The following is a 16,415-nucleotide window of genomic DNA, read 5'->3' on the forward strand; positions in this document are numbered from 1 at the left end:
GTTGCCCTTGATAGGAGTAATCGGACTGTCTTTGGCTAATATCGCGTGGGCTTTACAGGCCCTTTCAAAGTCATAAAGAGTTGCCCGAATAAGAGGGCGTGTTATGTGCCTTTTAGAGAACCAGGGGACTGAGCGGAGCTCGGCTCCTGCAATCAAATGTTCCAGGAGAACCCACCCCTTGCATTGAGTACATATCCTCCAGTCCACTACCCGGGCCAAATGAACAGCCCAGTAGTATCTCTGCAGGTCAGGGAGGCCAATGCCACCACCAGACTTTGGCAGTACTAGCTTCGCCCATCCAATTCATGCCGTCTTATTTTCCCATAGGAAGGCCATGCACATTCTCTTATACACCGCAAAGAAAAAAGGTGGCAAGCAGATTGGGATAGTCTGTCATTTATACAGAATGCGGGGAAGTACCGTCATTTTTAGAATCGAGGCGCGTCCAAACCAAGAAACAGCAGGAGCATCCCACTTAAGGAGGTCCTGCTGTATACTTTTCAGTTCCGATAAAATGTTTTTGTTGTATAGGTCCGTTAGCTTACCAGGTAGTTGGATACCCAGCTAGGTGATAGCCTTTTGTCTTCCAGCTGAGGGGGAAATTTGTTTGGCATAACTGTACTAGCTTATGGAGTAGAGAAATGTTCAGTGCAAATTATTATTTTTTTTTTTTTTTTTATTCAAGATAAGTTGGAACTGTTCCAAGACTTGCATCAGGGTGGGAAATGTCGTCAGTGGGGATGAGAGAAAAAGCAGGACATCTTCCGCAAAGGCTGCAAGATTATATTTCCATTGTTATACTTGTATGTTCGGGTTTGCTCGAATGCATCGCAAGAGAGGTTCCAGGGTAAGGATATATAGTAAGGGAGAAAGAGGGTAACCCTGTCTGGTACCATTATGGATGGAGAAGGCATCTTACAAGTGGCCATTGACCTGAACCCTTGCTTTTGGGTTAGCGTATAGTGCCCCAAGGCCTTTCCACATTTCTAAATCTTTTCATGATATTATGTACTGTAGATGATGATATATTGAATGTGTTTGCAATTTTACATTGTGGAACATTATTCTGAGACACTACGACTCTGACTCTTTAAGATGCTTTTTTTATACTCAATCAAGTTAATGACCTATTGTCAATTAACCAAATTAGTGCAAAATGTTTTTCTGCTTTTCCTTTTTAGTACCACTAACATTGACGGCTTTTTGTTGCCCCCCCCCAACTTATTTGAGAAGTGTTGCTGCCATAAATTTCAAAATTACCTTATTTTATTCTTAACCACTTACTGACCAGCCACCGTCATTAACACAGCGGCAGGTCGGCTTGTTCCCACGAATCGCTGTACCTGTACGTCGGCTCGTTCAAAGGCCACATGCACCACCAGAGGTTTTTCACGGACGTCTGCTGCACGGCGGGGGACCTGATGCACGGGGCCAGGATGTCCACTGGTCACCGGCGATCGTGGGCATGAGAGCCAGAATGGGGATTTTGATCCCTTTACAATGAAGGGAGATTTTTACACATAAATTAAAAATGTTAAATGCACATATAGGGCTAGATTCAGGTATGTCGGCGTAATTTTGAGGCGGCGTAGCGCATCACATATACGCTACGCCGCGGTAAGTCACAGAGGCAAGTGCTGTATTCACAAAGCACTTGCCTCCTAAGTTACGGCGGCGTAGCGTAAATGGGCCGGCCTAAGCGCGCCTAATTCAAATGTGGAACAGGGGGGCGTGTTTTATGTAAATGACTCGTGACCCGACGTGATTCACGTTTTTCACAAACGGCGCATGCGCTGTCCGTGGACATATCCCAGTGTGCATTGCTCTAAAGTACGCCGCAAAGACATATTGGTTTTCGAAGTGAACGTAAATTACGTCCAGCCCCATTCACGAACGACTTACGCAAACGACGTAAAATTTTCAAATTTTGACGCGGGAATGATGGCCATACTTAACATTGGCTAGGCCAGCTATTTGTTCGACTAACTTTACGCCGGAAAAAGCCTTACAAAAACGATGTAAAAAAATGCGCCGGGCACACGTACGTTTCTGAATCGGCGTATCTAGCTCGTTTGCATATTCTACGCCAAACTCAACGGAAGCGCCACCTAGCGGCCAGCGTAAATATGCATCCTAAGATACGACGGCGTAGGAGACTTACGCCGCTCGTATCTTAGCCTAATTTAAACGTATCTGGTTTCCAGAATACGCTTAAATTTACAACAGCGTAAATTCAGAGTTACGACGGCGTATCTACTGATACGCCGGCGTAACTGTACCTGAATCTAGCCCTAAATCTTAAAGCAAGATTTTTGTTGAAATGGATAGTTCAGACGACATGGATTCTTTAAATAAGTACAAAATGAAATGCTGTATTCATCAGTTTCTCTGCCTGCAAAAAACTCCTGATCTGATTTTCTTGTGCTCTTGGGTAATTCTAAATGGAATGACCAGCGAGAGACCACTTAACTGCTTAGTGCAGGCATATCATATTCAAATGAAACTGCAGGTCAGTAAAGGATAATATTCATCATTAAGGGTCACGATAATGGCAAGAGAGCAAGCACATAAAAGCTGCATTATTTAAAAGTCCAGCAAACCCCTTCTCTAAATGTTTTTATTTTAATGGCTGCATTTGTAAAGCAGATTAATTCCATTCACCATATACTGACCGCAAAACAGCTAATATTAGTGTTTAAAATCTAGCATTAAATCCATTTATGTGAACATGCATTGTGTTACTGAAAGCAATTGAGGCAGATCAGGACTTAAAAACAATAATATAAAAAAGACTTGACAGGCACCTTATTAGGGGCAAAAAAAAAAATCCCAATAAAAATGACTTGAAAATGCAGAAAAGAGATCACTCAGAAAATAAAACTATACAGTATCTCACAAAAGTGAGTACACCCCTCACATTTTTGTAAATATTGTATTATATATTTTCATGTGACAACACTGAAGAAATTTTATTTTTAAAGTATAGTTACATAGTAGGTGAGGTTGAAAAAATACACAAGTCCAACCTGTGTGTGTGCTTTTATGTCAGTATTACATTGTATATGCCTGTATGTTGTAGTCGTTTAGGTGCCTTTCTAGTTTTTTGAAATTATCGATGCTCCCTGCTGAAACCACTGCCTGTGGAAGAGAATTCCACATCCTTACCGCTCTTACAGTAAAGAACCATCTACGTAGTTTAAGGTTAAACCACTTCTCTTCAAAATTTAGTGAATGGCCGCATGTCTTTTTAAATTCCCTTTTGCAGAAAAGATTTATCCCTATTGTGGGGTGACCAGTACGGTATTTGTACATTGAAATCATATTCCTTACAAGCGTCTCATCTCCAGAGAGAATAAGTTCAGTGCTCATAACCTTTCCTCATAACTAAGGTCCTCCAGTCCCTTTATTAGCTTTGTTGCCCTTCTCTGGACTCTTTCTAGTTACAGCACATCCTTCCTGAGGACTGGTGCACAGAACTGGATGGCATACTCCAGGTGTGGCCGGACCAGAGTCTTGTAGAGTGCGGTAATTATCGTTTTATCTCTGGAGTTAATCCCCTTTTTAATGCATGCCAATATTCTACTTGCTTTGCATCTGCAAATACTGAGATTGAGCCGTTTATCATATCCTCCAGATCGTTTATGAATAAATTAAATAGGATTGGTCCTAGGACAGAACCCTGGGGTCCCCGCTTTCCACACCGAACCATTCAGAGTATTCCCCATTTATCACTACCCTCTGAACTTGCCCCTGTTTTCAGTCCATGTAGTCACCCTATGGTCCATGCCGACAGACCTTAGTTTGTATAGTAAGTGTTTATGGTGAACTGTATCAAATGTCTTCGCAAAATCCAGATACACCACGTCTACCGGCATTCCTTTATCTAGATGGCAGCTCACCTCCTCATAGAAGGATAATCGATTGGTTTGGCAAGAATGATTCTTAATGAATCCATGCTGAATACTGCTAATGATACCGTTTTCTAGGCATGTGCATTTGTTTTCGTCCGTTGCATTTTCGTCCGCATTTCAGGTATTTTCATTATCGTTTTAACAAACGATAGCGAAAGCACAGAAAACGAAAAATGAAAGATTCGACATAAACAAGTCCTTTATTTTCGTTTTTCGTTGCGGTCGAATGTGCCTAACCTTAACTCTATTAGTTCAATATTATTCTACATAATGAGAAAAGATTCAACATTTAGAGAAAAGATTCGACATTAAAGGGACATGAAGAAGAGTCGACATAGAGAGAAAAGATTTGACATAGAGAGAAAAGATTCAACATAGAGAGAAAAGATTTGGCATAGAGAGACATGAAGATACGGCGAAGTAGCTAAAAACATACGAGACAGCAAGCGGACATGTATGGTGAAATGCTCTGCCCATAGGCTATAGAAGAATTCTAATGTTGGTTGACTAGTAATATTAATTAATAAATATAATTATTATTAGTCATACAACATTAGAATTCTTCTATAGCTTGTAGGCGGAACATTCGACCGGAAATGTACGATTGTGGCATCGTACAGTTTTGTTGCTCCGTCAAATCTTTTTTTTTTTTTTTTTAAAGATTCTGTCAAATCTTTTTTTTTTTTTTAAGACTCCAGACCAGACACCATAAGCCTTCAATGACAGATTCAACCTTAATTAATTTGGATTTTCGGATGAATGCATTTTTTTTTACGAAAAACAAAATAAATAAAAACAAATTTCGGGGAGTAACTAAATAAATTAATTTTTTTGGAAAACGAAATTCCGAAACAAACTATTTCAGTGTGCACATGTCTACCATTTTCACTACTAAAATCTTGTATATAGTATCTCATCATCCCCTCCAACAGCTTGCATACTATTGATGTTAGGCTAACTGGTCTGTAATTCCCAGGGTTGTATATTGGCCCCTTTTTGAATATTGGTGCTACATTGGCTTTTCTCCAACCAGCTGGTACCAATCCAGTCAGTAGTCTGGCAATTACTTGACTGAGTTTCTTAAGGACCCTCGGGTACAAGCCATCTGGCCCGGTGACTTATTAATGTTAAAGGGTCACTAAAGGAAAAACAATTTTTTGCTGAAATTACTGTTTACAGGGTATAGAGACATAAAAGTTAACTGATTCCTTTTAAAAATGATTAAAAATAGATCAAATTCAATCATATAATGTACCTGCAGTTTCACTTTCGTTTTTAAACTGGTTTCATGTTTCTGTGAAGTAAAGAGACCCACAGAACAAAAACAAACAAATCCAGGGCAGTGTTTTGTTTTTAAAATGAATCTGATTGGTTCTGAGGAGTTTTAGACACACAGCTTGGACCACAGTGAAAAGCTGCCATGAGATTTTTCATAAGGAGCCAGACAAGCAGGAAGTGTGGAGATCACAGCAGAATTACAGCTACCGTATTTATCAGCGTATATACCCCGCAAAAATCGTGGGTGCGCGGTATACGCCGATACCCGCTTTCCCACGCCGAGTTTTGAATACTGCGCCGACATATACCGAGCGCAGTACACTCGGGTATAGTCGGCCAGTCTCGGCTCCTTCCGCACTCACGTCCTGGACGTACAGGACGTCAGCGCAGGTAGCCGAGCATTGCCGACAATACACGTGTACTGCGCTCTGTATATGTCGGCGCAGTATTCAAACTCGGCGCGGGAAACGAGCGGGGAGGACGCGAGGACGCCGCAGAAGGACGCCGGACCCGCCGAAGAGGACACCGGACCCGCCGAAGAACGACACCCGAAGCCGCAGAAGGACACCCGAAGCCGCAGAAGGATGCCGGACCCGCCGAAGAGGACACCCGAAGCCGCAGACGGACGCCGGACCCGACGAGGCCGCCGATGGACGCCGCGCAAGACACCAAAACTAAGTACAAAAAAAAACTTTTTTTCCACAGGATTGGGGGCCACTTTAGGGGTGCGCAGTATACGCAGGAGCGCGTTATACCGCGATAAATACGGTACTTCAAAGCAAAAACGAACAATGAGGACATGAAACCAGTACTGCAGTAAGGTAAAGGAAGCTATTTAGCTAAAAAAAATAATTAATAGTGATCCTTTAAGTTTTTCAAGTCTATTTCTAATTCTATCCTCTGTTAGCCATAAGGGTACTTCCTGTGACATGTCATGAGAATAAACATTGCATTTTTGGTTAATGGATCCCCCGTTTCCCTCATGAAGACTCAGGAGAAGAATAAATTCAATACTTTCGCCATCTCTCTATCCTTAGTAACCAGATTCCCTTCATCATTCTTTATGGGACCAATATGATCTGACCTCCCTTTCTTTCTGTTTATATACTTAAAGTGGAGGTTCACCCGAAAACTTAATTTTTAACATTAGATTGATGCTCATTTTGTCAAGGGGAATCGGGTAGTTTTTTTTTAAATCGAAGCAGTACTTACCGTTTTAGAGAGCGATATTCTCCGCCGCTTCCGGGTATGGGCTGCGGGACTGGGCGATCCTATTTGATTGACAGGATTCTGACAGGCTTCCGACGGTCGCATACATCGCGTCACAATTTTCCGAAAGTAGCCGAACGTCGGTGCGCAGGCGCCGTATAGAGCCGCACCGACTTTCGGCTTCTTTCGGCTACTCATGACGCGATGTATGCGACCGTCGGAAGCCTGTCAATCAAATAGGAACGCCCAGTCCCGAGGACCATACCCGGAAGCGGCGGAGACGATTTATCTCTAAAACGGTAAGTACTGCTTCGATTTAAAAAAAAAAAAAAAACACCCGATTCCCCTTGACAAAATGAGCATCAATCTAATGTTAAAAAAAAAAATTCGGGTGAACTCCCGCTTTAAAAAATGTATTGTGTTTTTTTTTTTACTCTCCTTTGCTATGTGTCTTTCGTGTTTTATCTTAGCCACCCTGATTGCACCCTTACATTTCTTGTTGCATTCTTTGTAAAGTTGGAAAGCTGATAATGATCCCTCAGCCTTGTATTTTTTGAAGGCCTTCTCAGCCTCTCAGGTAAGCCACCCAGGACTTTTATTAGCTCTTTTAAAAGTATTTCCCATTGGGATGCACAGGCTAATATCTTTGTTTAATATGCGTTCAAATCATACCAGTTTTTCCTCCATGTTCTTTGTTTCTAAGATTTTATCCCATTTAGTACCTTCTAGCAAGGATCATAGTTTAGGGAAGTTGGCTCTTTTGAAATTCAGTGTCTTTGTATTCCCCTTATGTTTCCTATATGTGTGATTTATACAGAAACAAATTGACCTGTGATCGCTGTTTTCTAAATTGCCCCATATTTCCGCATCAGTGATCAGGTCTGTATTGCTGGTAATCAGTAGGTCTAGTAACGCTTTGATTGAAGTTGGTGCATTTACCATCTGACCCATGACCCATTGTCCTGCAAGACAGTGAAAAATGTATACTTTACAAATACAGGATATTGGATATTTATTTTCATTCGTTATATGGCAGCTCAAAATTACTGTGCAGAGGTATTACATAATTTTGTTAATTCTCTCAGTGAACTAGGTTTATCCTAGACCTGAGGAATAACACCATCCATGAGCAGATGTTAGCACCTTTACAGCTACTACCAATTATTTTCACATTTGCATGAAACAAGCTAAAGCTGTTAGTTGCTTGCTATGCTAAGCATAATTTAGAGTCTAAGGTAAATATGTATTACATATTTATATTGGCCCCATCTTTCTAAAATCTCTGAAAGTAGCACAACTAGTAACTGCTATTCTAGACAGGGGCAAATGCAAAACTTAGCAAAGAAAGAAATCAATTTGGCAAATGTACTCATTGACCCTATAGCTACGTTATTACAGTACAATTGTAGCGCTTACCCTTGAAGGAGCTGCTGGATGTAGTGGCTCCCCTGTTCCTATGCCTACGACTCTGCAAATAGCACCATGCACTCTAACACACCTGGGTGGGTAGGGAGGGAATATTTATTGCATGTGTATATGCAGTACATCTATTGCAAAGAGCTATAAAACAATTGCAATAATACAGCAAACGGTTTAACTATAGAAAGGTACACTACAAATAAGTATACAGTACAGTAGAAAGAATTAAACTGTAAAAACAACAACAATCTCCTAGTAAGCCCTATACTGAAGCAGACCTAACCAGGGAGAACTACACCACCCTTAACAGTTCAGCAGTCTGTAATATACTCTCTTCTGCTGGCCAGTTTGTTGGAGTCCACCTGGTGTGTTGCACGCTCAGGATATTGTCCCTTTGTCATCAAAAAGGCCGCCTACACACGGTCGTTCCAAACCGATAAGAATGGTCCGACGGGCCATTTCCATCGGTCCACCACTGAAGAGGCCTGATGGTCTGATGTGCGTACACACCATCGTTTCAAAAACCGATCGGGTCGGAACGTGGTTACGTCAAACACACGACGTGCTGAATAAAACAAAGTTCAATGCTTCCAAGCATGCGTCAACTTGATTCTGAGCATGCGCGGGTTTTGAACCAATGCTTTCTGTACTAACCATCGGTTTGGACCGATCGGGCAGCGGTCCATCGGTTCGATTTAAAAGCATGTTTTAAAATTTTGGACCGCAGGACAACAGACCGATGGGTTATACACACGGTCGGTTTGGAACAATGAAACTGAACCTCGGTCCATTCTCATCGGTTTTGTCCGACCGTGTGTACGCGGCCTAACACTGACACTGGCTCTGGTCCCTTTAAACACCGATGACACTGGTTCTGGTCCCTTTAACCACTTAAGCCCCGGACCATTGTGTTGCTAAATGCCCAGGCCAGGTTTTGCGATTTGGCACTGCATCGCTTTAACAGACAATTGCGCGGTCGTGCGAAGTGGCTCCCAAACAAAATTGGCGTCCTTTTTTCCCCACAAATAGAGCTTTCTTTTGGTGGTATTTGATCACCTCTGCGGTTTTTATTTTTTGCGCTATAAACAAAAATAGAGCGACAATTTTGAAAAAAATTCAATATTTTTTACTTTTTGCTGTAATAAATATCCCCCAAAAACATATATAAATTTTTTTTTTCCTCAGTTTAGGCCGATACGTATTTTTCTACCTATTTTTGGTAAAAAAAATCGCAATAAGTGTTTATCGATTAATTTGCGCAAAATTTATAGCGTTTACAAAATAGGGGATAGTTTTTTTGCATTTTTATAAAAAAAAATTTTTTTACTACTATTGGCGGCGTTCAGCAATTTTTTTCATGACTGCGACATTATGGCGGACACTTCGGACAATTTTGACACATTTTTGGGACCATTGTCATTTTCACAGCAAAAAATGCATTTAAATTGCATTGTTTATTGTGAAAATGACAGTTGCAGTTTGGGAGTTAACCACAGGGGGCGCTGTATGAGTTAGGGTTCACCTATTGTGTGTTTACAACTGTAGGGGGGTGTGGCTGTAGGACTGACGTCATCGATTGAGTCTCCCTATAAAAGGGATCACTCGATCGATGCAGCCGCCACAGTGAAGCACGGGGAAGCCGTGTTTACATACGGCTCTCCCCGTTCTTCAGCTCCGGGGAGCGATCGCGACGGAGCGGCTATAAACGAATAGCCACGCCGTCGTCCCGAATCGCTCCCCGAGGTAAGCCGCCCGCAGCGGAGGGGGTCCCTATCAGACCCCCGACCCGCGGAAAGGCGGGGACGTATATATACGCCTATCTGCCTGTCCGTGCCATTTTGCGGAAGTAAATAGTCGTGCGGCGGGCGTTAAGTGGTTAAGTACTGATAATGGCACTTTGCTCTGTTATACTCACAGGAAACATATTCTGAGGCCCTGTACACACATCCGAAAATCCTGTCAGAAAAAAAAAAACGTTGGTTTTCCTGAAGGAATTCCGGGCAAGCTTGTCTTGCAAAGCTGTGCATACAGAAGGCCATTCAAAAGAACTACCATTCTTTTGAATTGCAAGATTGCGGTGACGTCATCGATGTGCTTGTCACATTCAATGCCGTCGCCGCCATCTTGCTACACCCCACACTAAACTTGTATGCTACCGCGCATGCGTCAATCTCTTATCGAACATGTGCAGGTTTACCTGGGACAGGTAAACATACAGACGAACACTCTGCCGGGAAACCCGACTAGAAAATAGAGAGCATGGTTCTCTATTTTCCCTTCGGGATTCTCGGCTGTTTTGCTGAAGGGAAAACTGCTAGGGAGCATACACACGGCCAGGATTCACGGCCAAATGCTCTCTGCTGGGAAAACCGGTCATGTATACGAGGCTTAAGCGTGTGTGTAGAGTGTTTTTTGCGAGCTGCCTCTCACCAACTTCTTGTGTTAACAGGTGGTCTCCCTCTGTATACTGAGTGGAGCACAGCCAGTCTGTGACCACAGAATCCTTCCTCCCTGATCAGGCAACAGGCTCTATCAGCATCGATGGCATTCACTGATGTCCCATAATATCTGCAGCTGTGCTTCTCTCGCTTTCAGATGCAGCAGTAAACAGTCTGCTAGCAGTTGGATATGCATTCATCCCCTCAAAGAAGTCTCAACACATTTTTTGTCAGCCCAGGAAAAAGGAACAGTGCCTAGTGGGATCTTTGCCCCAGTGCCTTGTGGGATCTGTAGTTTCCTTTGTTCAACCCATTAAGCCAGTTCAGTCTTTATGAACGTTTCCTAAGAGTACAAGCAAAGGCAACAGCAGACAGTAAAATAGCTAATACTCCTCTCCCTGGCAGCTACTCACTGGGGCTACGCTATTTTCTAGTACTGTACCTGTTATATGTTTTTATTGATATTAAATATGTAAGGATGGAGCTTCCAGATTTAGACAGCAGCACTTTGGATCTTAGACATGGCCAAATTATTCTGCACTATTTCTTAATTTGTTTTATTTATTATAACTATGCCTTGTAGTAAGTGTTTAGTATGTTACAACTGGTCCAGTTTGAGAAACCTCTGGGCCCCTTCAGATTTTAATTTAATTTGGGTGCTCAGAAGGGTAAATCTCCTCAGCCAACCTTTATCAATTTTGAAAATCCTATCCTCAGGTTAATCTGAGTAAGAGGAGGTTCTCCTTGAAACATGTTCTGACCATTGCTAGGGTGGAGTAGAGCAGTATTCCCTTGTGAGATTCCTGTCAAGATGATGTCTAAGATCTATTGTATATACGGCTACAGACAAGCGGCTCCTTTCAAAGCCAGAGGTGCTGTCTCTTCCCTTATGAGAGCAGTGGATGCCTGAGCTTTTAATTTAAAACAAATTTGTACTTAGTACACTGTGAGAGCCATCCTGCATCTCTGTTCTTCCATTATTTTGCACTGAGCCTGCTGATCTCAGGCAAACAGTCCTGCCAAATGTGCTGACAGAGCACCTTCTCTCACTGCCACACCCACAACTATGGTAAAAATCCCTAGAGCTAAATTTGCACAGCAAACTCCTCAAGTTGGCATCGTATGGAAAACACAGGGAGGTGCAGCTTTGTGAAATCGATAGGCAGCAGCAAAGCAAACTCTTAGTGGGGACATGAGAGTTACTTAGAAAGAATTACCGATCATAAAAATAAACTGGTAAGCATGGAAAACCATTTAAGGCAGTACAATATAAGACTGCTCAATTTCCCTGAAGAATCCAAGGGTAAAAACCCTAAGGACGTCTTAGAAACTCAGCTCAAACAAGTAATGGATGCTGATGTGTTTTCAAACCGTTTTGCCATTGATTGTGTACACAGGATTTCCATGAGAGTGCTTCTTCCAAGGCCTCTCATTGCATACATATTAAACTTTAGAGATAAAGAAAATATCCTCAAAGCAACCAGAGCTATAAGAACTTAAAGCAGCTGTAAACTTCACTGACGACAAACACATTATTTCACAGAAAAATAATACACTATCATAAATGGAGGGTTTATTTTCCTGTTACATGTGGCTATATCGATATTATAATAATGATAATAATGACAATATTCCCTGCCTGAAAAATGCAGGTCTCGTGATTGCTCTAGCTTACTAAGCCCTCCAGAAACCTGCCGGCGGGCATGTCGAGAGAAGGCGTTGTGACGTCTTTGCAGGAAATGTCGTTGCCGCTGAGTTTCTGCATTTCCGTAGCAATAAAACGCAGTCGGACCCAGTGGCAACATCACTTGCCCCTTTCCCCAGGCGAGTGCAGTGAGAGGAGGGGAGAAGTGGCTAAAGGGGGGCACAGCTGGAGGGGGCGCAGCTTCCCCCAGACTACGGAAAACGCAGGCACGCTGTGTTATAGCACAGCGTGCCTGTATTAACATTGGGATATAAACTGACCACGCTAGCATGGATCAGCAGCCATGCTTGCATGGTTGAGATTACTCAGTCGGATTACTATCGCTGTAGATCCGAGGGGGACATGCAAGGAATATAAAAAACAGCATTTTTGCCTGCACATGATTGAATGATACAATAAGCAGAGCTTCCCCCGATTTCAGATCTACCCCTCAGATCTACGTCGATCGCACTTACAAGTGCACTTGAAAGTGCACTTTAGTAAATCAACCCCCATGCTATCCTATGTGTTCATGCACATTAGCATGTTTACAAGCATATTTTGAGATCAACGTTTAGAGGCAGGAAAAACAAACAAAAACATTCTCATTAGTGTTTCTGATTGGAGCTCACTGGCAGAAAAATGTAAAACTATCCTAAACGCATCTAAACTTTTTACAAAAAATGCTCTATATGAGCGTTTTTTTTACTCCAAAGAGAACAGACATTTTTTTTAAGCCCAGTGTGCATAGAGTCTTTTTTTTTTTTTTTCTTATAACTGCCTTTTTTTTCTTTATTTCTGTTTATTTATTTAAATTTAAACATATACACAAAAAAAATAAGCACTATACAAAAAAAACAACACCAGACATAAAAATACACCAAACCAATATAGTATACATTACCCCCCTCCTCAAAAGCACCCTCAATTTGTTCCATCTGCTTCCTCCTCCCTCACCTCCCTCCTTCCCCTCTCCCCTCTCCCCTCTCCCCTCTCCCCCTAAATCACCCCCCCCCCATCTACAAGAGAGAAGGGGAGAAAAAAAATACCCCAAAAGTATCCCCCCAAATAAATAATTCCTCCCTTTGAGAAAGGCCAAAAAAAAAAAAAAACTCCCTATTTGTGATCCTTAATAACACTTTGAATCCCACCTCCTTATATATACAAGCACAAAAAAAGAGGGTCTGTCCCTAATCATTCTTATTTTGTGACTTAACCTTTTAAATACCCATTCTTGTGGCCCCATCCAACCAAAATCTTTAAAGAGTGGCCAATGAAAAAAAAATATTTGTCCTATTTAACCCCACCCTCGTTGTTCTACAAAAAGTGTTAACTAGTTTTAGTTTATTGTCCCTCTCTACTGTGCAAGATTATCCAGATTATCCAGAAAAGTTAATATTGTGAAGAAAAAAAAAGGGGGGTTTTTATTCCTTCTAAAGTGATAATTGGTTTTAATTTATTTTCCCTCTCTACTGTGCATTTTATCCAATAAAAATTAGTGTTGTGAAAAAAAACAACACCACCAAAACACGAGAGAAAAAGGGGGCAGAAGAAACCAAGTCACTCCTCTCCTGCACTTAGTTCTTTCTCTCTGGTGCCCCCATGGAGGGGGGGGGGGGAAGAAAAGGAAAAGAAGATAAAAAGAAATCCCCCACAAAAACCCCACCCGACAGTCTCTCTCTCCACGCCCTTCCCCTAGGCCTCACAACTCAGAACTAATCCACCCCTATTTCAGGAGAGTAATATATCCATCCCACCCATATATCTTTAAATTTGTCCTGCTGATCCTTAACCATATATACCCATCTCTCTGCTTCCATTATCCTCTCTATCTCCTTTTTCCATTCCTTTATATTATTAGGGACTCTGTATTGTTTCCAAAATCTAGGTATCAAAGCCTTCGCTGCATTTAACAAGTGTGGTGTAACTCTTCTTTTATAAAACTTAATGGATGATGGCATCCCATGAAACAAGAAATGTAATGGGGATTGCTCTATTGGTCTTAATGTCAATTTTTTTATCCAAGGGGATATCTTGTCCCAGAAAGTCCTAATCTTGGGACATTGCCACCAAATATGGAGGAATGAACCTCTTTGGTTACACCCCCTCCAACAATTGGCATCCGCCGATGGATACATCTGGGCCAGACGAGTCGGTGTATGATACCATCTAGACAGAAACTTATAAGACATCTCTTGTATATAAGAGCTTATTGAGGAGTGGTGTGTTGTTTCCATCAACCTCTTCATTTGCTCTGCTGTGAAATTGTAGCCCAGCTCCCTCTCCCATTCACGGATATAATATGGGGTTGTCCCATTTTGAGCACTCTGGACCAATCTATGCATCCGAGATAGCATATGGCCTGATTCCAAAAGATTCACACACCACTCCTCAAAAATAGTCATAGAGTTTACTAATCTAATTTGATGTTTCCACTTGTCAAACAGGTCTATCAACTGCAATATTTCCAATCCATCATTGATACCTCCCCAAACTTTTGAACCAGGTCTCTCAAAGAGAGCAATTTCCCTTGTGGGGGCACCCCCGCACAATTCCCCTCACCTTCCTTCCCCAGCCCTCTAAACTTCCCTTCTCCTCCCCCGGGGGGAACCACGGGAAACCCTCCAAAGGAGTTATAGGCGATATTGGAGGGGCAAACTTCCTGTCTTATTCATTTTATCCCAGATGGATAGCGTTGTTATAGTTAATGGTGAAACGTATTCCGACAACCCCCTATATGCGGCCAGGACCCAAGGTGCTCCCGCCAGGTCCCTTCCTGCCAATGTTTTCTCCAGGGGAACACATAATTTACCCTTTGAATTGTGTCGCCAGTTCATAATACGGGCCATGGCCATGGCTCTATAATAAAGAGCCACGTCTGGGAGGCCTACGCCCCTTCCCCCTTTGATCTTCTCAAAATTTCATATGCTAACCTGGGGTGTTTATCCCCCCCATACAAAAGTCCGGAAAGCTTTCCTTATTTGTTTAAAAAATATTTGTGGAAGAGTGAGGCCGCATACACACGGGCAAACATGTACGATGAAACCGGTCCGCCGGACCGTTTTCACCGTACATGTCTGCCCGGGGATTTCTGTACGATGGCTGTACTAACCATCGTACAGAAATCCGCGCGTAAACAATACGCGGGGCGTGTCCGTGGTGTCGCCGCGACGATGACGCGGCGACGTGGGCGGGCCTGCCAGTTAAATGCTTCCGCGCATCATGCATCATTCGATGCATGCGAGGGATGGCGGGCGCTCGGACATGTACGGTAGGTCTGTAGACGACCGAACATGTCCGAGCGGGCAGGATTCCAGCGGACTGTTTTAAAACAAGTCCAGCAATATTTGTCCGCTGGGAAAAGGCCCGGCGGGCAAATGTTTGCTGGAATTCTGTCCGCTCGGTCCTACACACGACCGAACATGTCTGCTGAAACTGGCTCGCGGACCAGTTTCAGCAGACATGTTTGGTCGTGTGTACGGGGCCTTAAAGGGATAGCGTGCAGGACATAGATAAGCCTAGGAATTCCACTCATTTTAAGGGCACTTACTCTCCCAAACCAAGTCAAAGTATGGCTTCTCCATTTCTGTAAGTCCCTTAGTATTGATGAGAGCAGAGGTACATAGTTTAACTCGTATAGACATTTGACATCTGGGGCTATATGTGTTCCCAGGTAAAATATAGAATCCAAACGCCATACGAAGGGAAAGGATCTTTGCAACTTTTTCCTCATCCCCAAGGGCACCTGATTCGGCATCAACACCGATTTCTCTATATTTATTTTAAAATTGGAGATACGACCAAACCTTTCTATCTCTCTCATCAACTCCGCCAGAGACTCTTGAGGCGAGGAAAGATACGACAATAAATCGTCCGCATAAGCGGATATCTTATGTTCCATAGATCCTATAACTATCCCTTTAATCCCCCTGTTCCCTCTAATCATACACCGGAACGGTTCCAATACCATAGCAAACAATAATGGGGACAGTGGGCACCCCTGCCTAGTCCCATTCCTTATTTCAAAATAGTCTGATAATCTACCATTAACTTTGACCCTAGCTCTGGGGTCAGCATATAATGCCATCACCCATCCCATCATTATTTCCCTCGGACGCATCTCCCTCAGAACTCCGACCATAAATCCCTATCCCACCCTATCAAAAGCTTTCTCAGCATCCATTAAGATTACCACCGCCGGAGTTTGATTTGGGCCTTTGTGCATCCATTAAGGCCTCTGGTGGCAATGGATTAGAAACCCAAACAGAGTTGAGATATCTGCAAAGGGGGGTGAGGAGTATAGGGGCAAACTTCTTATAGTACATATTTGTAAAACCGTCCAGTCCCGGGCTTTTAGCCTTTGCTGCAACTGATATCACTCTCTCTAACTCCTCTATAGAGATGGGCTTTTCCATTTCCTCCAGGGCTGCAGTTGGTATCGCTTGCAGCCCTGAGGCCTCCAGATATTCCCGGATC

Source organism: Rana temporaria, chromosome 4 (genome assembly GCF_905171775.1).
Source record: "Rana temporaria chromosome 4, aRanTem1.1, whole genome shotgun sequence".
NCBI lineage: Eukaryota > Metazoa > Chordata > Amphibia > Anura > Ranidae > Rana > Rana temporaria.